General features: G+C 41.8%; 3 non-coding genes across 3 annotated transcripts; 2 read left to right on the forward strand and 1 right to left on the reverse strand.

Annotated features, from left to right (window-relative positions):
- The first annotated feature begins 3,845 nt into the window (after positions 1-3,845).
- On the forward strand, positions 3,846-3,959 carry LOC140286186 (U5 spliceosomal RNA). Its single transcript, XR_011911065.1, has one exon. It is a non-coding gene; the product is annotated as a U5 spliceosomal RNA (small nuclear RNA).
- Positions 3,960-4,267: 308 nt separating this feature from the next.
- Positions 4,268-4,451, forward strand: LOC140286163 (U2 spliceosomal RNA). Its single transcript, XR_011911044.1, has one exon. It is a non-coding gene; the product is annotated as a U2 spliceosomal RNA (small nuclear RNA).
- A 3,221-nt stretch (positions 4,452-7,672) lies between these two features.
- LOC140286181 (U5 spliceosomal RNA) lies at positions 7,673-7,786 on the reverse strand. The gene has a single exon (XR_011911060.1). It is a non-coding gene; the product is annotated as a U5 spliceosomal RNA (small nuclear RNA).
- Positions 7,787-9,741: the final 1,955 nt, after the last annotated feature.

Consider the following 9,741-nt stretch of genomic DNA (forward strand, 5'->3'; position numbering starts at 1 on the left):
ACAACTCCGCTCCCTCTTTTGATTGTGTACAGTCGGGTATTTTAACCTTTTCTTACCCGCTTTTTACCAACTATGATCGGACATTCACACCGTCTTACAGCGGAACACCTCCGCTACCTCATTTGATGGTGTATGTTCGGGCATTCGAACCTTTTCTTACCCGCTTTTTAAAACCAGGGTCGGACTTTCACACCTTTTAGTAGCCGAACAACTCCGCTCCCGCTATTGATTGTGTATAGTCGGGTATTTTAACCTTTTCTTACCCGCTTTTTACCAACTATGGTCGGACATTCACACCTTCTTACTGCGGAACACCTCCGCTCCCTCTTTTGATGGTGTATGTTTGGGCATTCGAACCTTTTCTTACCCGCTTTTTACAAACTATGGTCGGTCATTCAAACCTTCTTGTAGCCGAACACATCCACTCGTGCATTTGATGATGTATGGTTGGGAATTCGCACCTTTTCTTACCCATTTTTCAGTAATTATGGGTGGACATTCACACCTTCTTGCAGCTGAACACCTCCTCTCCCGCTTATTATCATGTGCGGTTTGATATTCGACAATTCTCTTTCATGTTTTCTAGCAATTATTGATGGACATTCAGACCTTCTTGCAGCTGAACACCTCCGCTCCAGCTTTTGATGGTGTATAGTCGGGCTTTCGAGCCTTTTCTTCCCCGGTTTTTACAAATTATGGTTGGACATTCAGACCTTCTTTCAGCCGAAAACCTCCGCTCCCTCTTTTGATCATACATTGTCGGGCATTCGCACCTTTTCTTACCCGCTTTTTACAAACTTTAGTCGGACATTAACACCTTCTTGCAGCTTAACCACCTCCGCTCCCTGTTTTGATCATGTATGGTCTGGCAATACTACCTTTTCTTACCCATTTGTGAGTAATTATGGCTGGACATTCACACCTACTTGCAGCCGAACACCACCTCTCCCGCTTTTGATGATGTATGGACCGGCATTCTTACCTTTTCTAACACATTTTTCAGCAATTATGGTTGGAGATTCACACCTACTCACAGCCGAACACCTCCGCTCCCGCATTTGATGGTGTATATTCGGGCATACGAACCTGTTCTTACCCGCTTTTTACAAACCATGGTCGGACTTTCACACCTTCTTGTAGCTGAACAACTCCGCTCCCTCTTTTGATTGTGTACAGTCGGGGATACAAACCTGTTCTTACCCGCTTTTTACAAACTATGGTCGGACATTCAAACCTTCTTGTAGCCGAACACATCCACTCCTGCTTTTGATGATGTATGGTTGGGCATTCGCACCTTTTCTTACCCATTTTTCAGTAATTATGGGTGGATATTCACACCTTCTTGCAGCGGAACACCTCCTCTCCCGCTTATGATTATGTGCGGTTTGATATTCGAAAAATTTCTTTCATGTTTTATAGCAATTATTGATGGACATTCATACCTTCTTGAAGCCGAACACATCCACTCCTGCTTTTGATGATGTATGGTTGGGCATTCGAACCTACTTGTTGCCCGTTTTTCATTAATTATGGGTGGACATTAACACCTTGTCGCAGCCAAACACCTCCGCTCCCTGTTTTGATCATGTATGTTTTGACATTCGCACCTTTTCTCACCTGCTTTTTACTATTGTCGGCCAATCACAGCTTCCTCTCCACCATACTTGTATGGTAGGAAATTCTCACCCACTCTCATCCGAAGACCTCTCCTCCCGCTTTTGTTAATATTTAGTCGGGCATTCGAACCTTTTCTTACCCACTTTTTACAAATTATGGTCGAACATTCACACCTACTTGCAGCTGAATACTTCCGCTCCACCTTTTAGTGATGTATGGTTGGCATTTGCACCTTTTGTTACCCTCTTTTTATACTGATTGCTGAAGATTAAGTTGTTCTTTCTCAAACTACAATTTTTTTTTAATTGTTGAAACTTGATTTGAAGTGGATAAATAAGGAGGACAAACAGTTTTAAGTCACGCTGATTTGTATTTCGTCATATGTCGAGAGATGCTTATTGCTGAAGAAGTTCTTTCTCATTCTACAAAGTACAACGTTGTTTATCGTTGAAACTTGATTAGACATGAATAAATATGAAGGACAAAGCAGTCTTACCTTGGTTTGAGTTAATTAATTCGTTTTATAGGAGAATCCGAATTCGTCCTTATTTTCGGATTCCTGAAGAATGAGTCTGGTTCTTTCTCATAATACAAAGTTTGTTGTTTATTGTTGAAACTTCATCAGAAGTGAAGAAATAAATGAATGCCTATGAACAAATGTGGGATCTAAACTCTAGTGCTTCCTCTAAAATAATTTCCTTTCTCAATTTAGAAATGTGTGTGTGAAATTCACAACACCCGTGACACCAAAACGGCTTTCTTTTCTCTCTTTTCTCTACACTCTGCACTATGAGCACACACACCAAATCAGAAAGGCTTTTTTCTCTCTTTTCTACATTATGGACTGTGGGGACACAAAACCGCTCTCTCTTTTTTTTTTTGATTGTGTGCCAGGGCGTTGTCTCACGTATTAGATTATGCTTAAGATACGAATGGGTTTATCAGTCACATCAGAATCCATACATACTGATCCTCCCGTAATAAAATGGTCGGATCTTATCAAACACACTTTGTTTCTTGTGACAATCAAGTCAGCGAAACAGCGTATACACGTCAAGACACTGAATCAAGTTTGCCACAAGAACTCATAAGTTTGGCAGTATTGCTCTGCCGTCAGCAATCATACACCCATTTTATTTTCGTGAGACATGTGCAGGCACCTGTTCATCTACTGTTCTATCACTATGAATTAGTGATCTATTATCAATAAGGTTACTTCTACAACTACTATCAAAGTATGTCCGGACTTCTTATGTTGTCAGTTGCTATATATGAATAAGTGGGTAGCTACTGACAAGCATTAAGCATGTCACACAGCCCAAACATATAACATTTCAGGACACACCACACAGTTAACAACCACAGTGAAGTGTCAAAGCCCAAACATTCAACAGGACACTTACACAACACATTCAAATCAAACAGTCAGACAACATACAAGAACATATACCCCAGCCGGCATTGCTCCCTGCCTATTTTCCTACAGCTCACTATGTGTGCGCACACCTTTATTCACAAACTCTTCAACTTATACTCTTTTACCGAAGCTGCTACAGCTCGATTGGCCGAATACCCTTAGATCCTATTTCGGTGAATTTGACATCTGCCTTACATGTAACAGATTAGCGGTTTAGCAGTTTTAATTTAGTTTGAGTGAAGGAATTCATTTTATAGCAAAATCCGAAATCGTGAAGCACTCATGAAAGTAAGCTTATTCTCGGATTCCTGAAACTTTAGATTTGCTCTTTCTTTTACTGCAAAGTACAACGTTGTTTTTTTTGTTTAAATCTTTCTAGACATGGTAAATATGAACGACAAAGCTGTTTTAACATAGTTTGAGTGAAGGAATTCATTTTATAGATAAAATCCCAAGAGTCTGCAGAGAAAAGAGAGTGAATGCGAAGTAGACTTTAACACGGCTATGGGAGCGAGCCGAGTGTCGGCTAACCGGGAGAATTGCTTGAAAGAAACGCGACACCGAATGAGCGGTCAGAACAAAGCCTCAATACGGGATTCTCGTGGTGTTTTTGTTGCTGCCTTGTCTTTTGCATAGAGTAAAAGACAAGGCAGCCATCGAATAGGGCCCGATTGTTCCTACTTGGTCAGCCGAGGAGCAAGGGGGGGGGGGGGGGGGGGGGGGGCAAGCGTCTCAACCAAGCAAAGCTCACCATGGGGAAGGTGGCTATACCAACTAGCCTGATGCCCTGCTCCCGCAGTGACGGATAATCGTACACTGGTTTCTCTTCATAACATACAAGTCTTTCGCCTTTTACTAAAGACTTCCGTGGAGAGCAGCACTAATGAGTTGTTTCTATTATTGGCAGGCTTTACCTTTGCGGGTGAAGCCCTTTCTGTCTGTGCAAAAGAAGTCTTGCTACTTTGCAGAGTGACTTCTCTGAGTAGAGTCACCTTACTTGTTGCGACTGTGCCGATATTCGAAGCTGGAGTGCAAAGTTGTTGCATGAATGGTGCTTGCTGGAGCATGCGGGAGTGCAAAGTTATACCATTTAAAAGGGCTGAAGAGTGCTCAGTGCAGCGGGTGGGCGGAGGTGCAACGTGACACTCTGGCCACCTATGGCCATAAAAAGAACACTGCTACAAGTGCGCATTGTGCCAGCAAGGGCCCTCGGACCTGAAACAGTGGACAGTTATCGCTTCTCGGCCTTTTGGCTAAGATCAAGTGTAGTATCTGTTCTTATCAGTTTAATATGTCCTCTATACGAGGACAACATATTAAATGGATTTTTAAGAATAGGAGTTGAAAAAGAAGCTTGCTCCGTTCACTCCAAGCCTCGACCCGGTACTGCAGTGCCGCTGGGAACGGTGCGCTCTCCTCTGCTCTTGTGAAAAAGCAAACAGCGGTGCAGGATGGAAGTTTCAGGGAGCCCAAGATGAAACTTTCTTTTAATCTGCTGAGAAAAGAGAGTGAATGCGACGTGGACTTTAACACGGCTCTGGGAGCGAGCCGAGTGCGGGCTAACCGGGAGAATTGCTTGAAAGAAACGCGACACCGAATGAGTGGTCAGAACAAAGCCTCAATACGGTGTTCCCGTGGTGTTTGTGGCTGCCTTGTCTTTTGCACAGAGTAAAAGACAAGGCAGCCATCGAATAGATTGTTTCTACTTGGTCAGCCGAGGAGCAGGGGGGGGGGGCAAGCGTCTCAACCAAGCAAAGCTCACCAAGTAGGAACAATCGGGCCCTTTTCGATGGCTGCAACACCTGAAAGAGATATTGATGCGAGACCCGATCAAATGCTTTTTCAAAGTCTAAATTTAAGATGACAAGCCGGGTGTTTCTGTCTCTAGCGTAATCAATGATGTCTCGAATCAGTACGAGGCTGTCGGTGAGTTGTCTCCCTGAGATGGCACAAGCTTGGTCTGGGTGAATTACCTCCTCTAAAACAGAGGACATCCGTGTCGCTAAAACCTTGCTAAAAAGTTTACAGTCAAAGTTTAAAAGCCTCCAATTCTTTAGGTCAGTCTTATCATTTTTTTTATAAAGTAGAGTCACTATTCCCACTCTAAAACTGTCAGGCAGTCGGTCAAGTTTTTCAAAATCTTTAAAAACATCTAAAATGTCTGATGATAAAAGGTCCCAATAGGTCAGATAGAATTCTGCAGGAAGCCCGTCTAAACCCGGAGCTCGACTTCTCTTAAAACATGTTGGGCATTTTTTTTAACTCTAAAGCAGTAAAATTCTGTGTCAAGTGTGCATTCTCTTTTACTGTTTTGTCAACGAATTTTAAGATTCCTGCCGGTGTTTCCAAGTGCACTGGTTTCTCTTTGTACATGTTACTATAAAAGGTATGTACAGTTTCAATCATCTCTTGTGTGGATTTTGTTAAAAACCCATCTTCTCTTTTTAGATTTTGAATACACTCCTTTTTATTTATAACTTTCTTTCTTTTTCACCTTCCTCAATTTCCTGCTCCCTGCTTCTTACAAAAATTCCTTTACTCTTTATTTCTGCTAAAACTGACATTTCCTTTTTGACATCTTTGATTTCTTCTTTAAAGTCTATGCCACACTGATTTAGTTTAAAGTAGCGCTGTAAGCGTTTATGTAGTCCCATCATACATCTATTCTCTTTCCTTTTTTTACGTTTACCTTGCTGTTTAAAAAAAGTCTGGGTCGTTTCCTTCACCATTTCCCACCATTGTGCATGTGTTTCGTAGAGGTCTTGAAGGGTCTGCCACTCTTTATAACATTCCCTGTACTGACTGACTATGATTTCATCCTCCAACAGGGAACAGTTGAGTTTCCACAGACCACTTCCTACCGTCACACCAGAAGGGGGTGAAAGGGTGCAGGAGAGCATAAGGTGGTCTGAAAAGAAAACAGGGGTTAATCTAACATCAGTGGGTGGGCAATCTCTAGTAAAGAAATAATCAATGCGAGAGGCTCTGGTGCCATCATGACTAAACCAGGTGAAGCCCTCCTCTCTGGGATGCATGGTTTTAAAACAGTCAGTAAGCTTAAAATCCCTGCATATGCCCTGAAGTAAAATCGAAGTCTTATCCACTTTAAAATCTACCCCTGCTCTTTTTCTATCTTTCCTGCTCAAGATACAGTTAAAATCCCCTCCTACAACTAAAGGTACTTGCCCTAGCATGTAAAGCTGTATATCTTCTAAAAGGTCATACCTTTCATTTTTTCCATTGAAACCATAAATATTTAAGAGGTTAAAGTCTTGCCCCATAAAATTCAAGTGTGCTAAAAGTGCCCGTCCGTCTCTCACCACTGTGCTGCCTTTCACCAGAACATGCGGATTTTTAATTAGAATGGCCACACCATCATTTTTATTTTGATTTGAGCCACTCCATATCGATAAATGGGGCCACATTTCCTCCCATTGTCTATGGTTTTTTAAAAAAGGTAGTCCACATTCTTGTATTAAAAACACATCTGATTTTATGGAGTCTAAGAAGGATAAAATACTCTGGGCTCTTGTCTTTGATTTCACACTTCTCACATTTAGTGTTGAGAAGGTGAGAACCATTAAAAGCATAAAGGAAAGTAGGTATGTCATTTTCGTTTTTCTAAGTTATCAAAACAAATTACACACAGGTTATTTCTTGGGAAACTAGCTCTTTCTTAATTTCTTTAGGTGAAAAGTGAGTAGGGTGATCTATATTTCCTTTTCGGACTCTCGGTGTTGGCCTCTGACGCAATGTTGCATTTAACTTTGAGTCCCTGGGGGTTGATTGCAGAGCTGAAGTTAAAAAGGAGACCTCATTTGGTGAGTCGGAGGGGAAGACTCTAGGTTCTTCCACTGAAGAACTGTCTGAAAGGGACCTAACCCTTCCCCTCTTCTCTGATACCACTGGGGAATCAGAGGCTCAGATGCCGTCCTCTTCGGCTGTTGACCTTCGGGGAGGTGAGTATCTTCACTAGACTCACCTGTCTGCTCTTCCTCCTCATTTAGCGTAGCTCCACCCTCTGCCTGTGAATTCTCACAGACTTCAACACTGAGTGGTGAGGCCTCTACAGGCCCCTCCCCTTTTTGCTCCTCACTTCCAATCCAAGCTTTTGGCGGGAAGTTTGAATTTATTGTGTCAACCTCTTCACTTTGTTCACCAACTTCTCTTTGTTGGCTTGACTGTGGCTTTACCGTCTTTAATTTGTTGGCAAAAGATTTAGGGCAATCTCTGAAGAGGTGATTTAATTCTCCACAGAGATTACATTTCCTGCCATTTGGACACTCTCCAAAAGTTTGCCCAATTTCTCTGCTCTTCCCACATAACACCTTGGTACAAGCCTCAACCAGGTGCCCATGCTCACCACACTTGCGGCAGAACTTGGGCTGCCCCTGGTAGTGGATGTAACCTCGGTTTTCAAGGTGGCCAGAGTGTCGCCCACCCGCTGCACTGAGCACTCTTCAGCCCTTTTAAATGGTATAACTTTGCACTCCCGCACGCTCCAGCAAGCACCATTCAAGCAACAACTTTGCACTCCAGCTTCGAACATCGGCACAGTCGCAACAAGTAAGGCGACTCTACTCAGAGAAGTCACTCTGCACAGTAAGAAAATTTCTTTTGCACAGACAGAAAGGGCTTCACCCGCAAAGGTAAAGCCTGACAAAAATAGAAACAACTCATTAGTGCTGCTCTCCACAGAAATCTTTAGTAAAAGGCGAAAGACTTGTACGTTATGAAGAGAAACCAGAGTACGATTATCCGTCACTGCGGGAGAAGGGCATCAGGCTAGTTGGCATAGCCACCTTCCCCATGGTGAGCTTTGCTTGGTTGAGACGCTCCCCCCCCCTTGCTCCTCGGCTGACCAACTAGGAACAATCGGGCCCTATTCGATGGCTGCCTTGTCTTTTACTCTGTGCAAAAGACAAGGCAGCAACAAAAACACCACGAGAATCCCGTATTGAGGCTTTGTTCTGATCGCTCATTCGGTGTCGCGTTTCTTTCAAGCAATTCTCCCGGTTAGCCCACACTCGGCTCGCTCCCATAGCCGTGTTAAAGTCTACTTCGCATTCACTCTCTTTTCTCAGCAGACTCTTGGGATTTTATCTATAAAATGAATTCCTTCACTCAAACTATGTGAAAACTGCTTTGTCCTTAATATTTACCATGTCTAGAAAGATTTAAACAAAAAAAACAACGTTGTACTTTGCAGTAAAAGAAAGAGCAAATCTAAAGTTTTAGGAATCCGAGAATAAGCTTACTTTCATGAGTTCTTCACGATTTCGGATTTTGCTATAAAATGAATTCCTTCACTCAAACTAAATTAAAACTGCTAAACCGCTAATCTGTTATATGTAAGGCAGATGTCAAATTCACCGAAATAGGATCAAAGGGTATTCGGCCAATCGAGCTGTAGCAGCTTCGGTAAAAGAGTATAAGTTGAAGAGTTTGTGAATAAAGGTGTGCGCACACATAGTGTGCTGTACGAAAATAGGCAGGGAGCAATGCCGGCTGGGGTATATGTTCTTGTATGTTGTCTGACTGTTTGATTTGAATGTGTTGTGTAAGTGTCCTGTTGAATGTTACATGTTTGGGCTTTGACACGCTTCACTGTGGTTGTTAACTGTGTGGTGTGTCCTGAAATGTTATATGTTTGGGCTGTGTGACATGCTTAATGCTTGTCAGTAGCTACCCACTTATTCATATATAGCAACTGACAACATAAGAAGTCCGGACATACTTTGATAGTAGTTGTAGAAGTATCCTTATTGATAATAGATCACTAATTCATAGTGATAGAACAGTAGATGAACAGGTGCTTGCACATGTCTCACGAAAATAAAATGGGTGTATGATTGCTGACGGCAGAGCAATACTGCCAAACTTATGAGTTCTTGTGGCAAACTTGATTCAGTGTCTTGACGTGTATACGCTGTTTCGCTGACTTGATTGTCACAAGAAACAAAGTGTGTTTGATAAGATCCTACCATTTTATTACGGGAGGATCAGTATGTATGGATTCTGATGTGACTGATAAACCCATTCGTATCTTAAGCATAATCTAATACGTGAGAACACGCCCTGGCACACGATAAAAAAAAAAAAGAGAGAGAGCGGTTTTGTGTCCCCACAGTCCATAATGTAGAAAAGAGAGAAAAAAGCCTTTCTGATTTGGTGTGTGTGCTCATAGTGCAGAGTGTAGAGAAAAGAAAGCCGTTTTGGTGTCACGGGTGTTGTGACTTACACACACACATTTCTAAATTGAGAAAGGAAATTATTTTAGAGGAAGCACTAGAGTTTAGATCCCACATTTGTTGATAGGCATTCATTTATTTCTTCACTTCTGATGAAGTTTCAACAATAAACAACAAACTTTGTATTATGAGAAAGAACCAGACTCATTCTTCAGGAATCCGAAAATAAGCTGTATTTTATGAGTTATGCACGAATTCGGATTCTCCTATAAAACGAATTCATTAACTCAAACCAAGTTAAGACTGCTTTGTCCTTCATATTTATTCATGTCTAATCAAGTTTCAACGATAAACAACGTTGTACTTTGTAGAATGAGAAAGAACTTCTTCAGCAATAAGCATCTCTCGACATATGACGAAATACAGATTTTGCTATAAAAAATCTTATAAAAAACTTAAAACTGTTTGTCCTCCTTATTTATCCACTTCAAATCAAGTTTCAACAGTTAAAAAAAA

Source organism: Leuresthes tenuis, unplaced genomic scaffold (assembly GCF_036924035.1).
Source record: "Leuresthes tenuis unplaced genomic scaffold, fLeuTen1.0.hap1 SCAF_75, whole genome shotgun sequence".
NCBI lineage: Eukaryota > Metazoa > Chordata > Actinopteri > Atheriniformes > Atherinopsidae > Leuresthes > Leuresthes tenuis.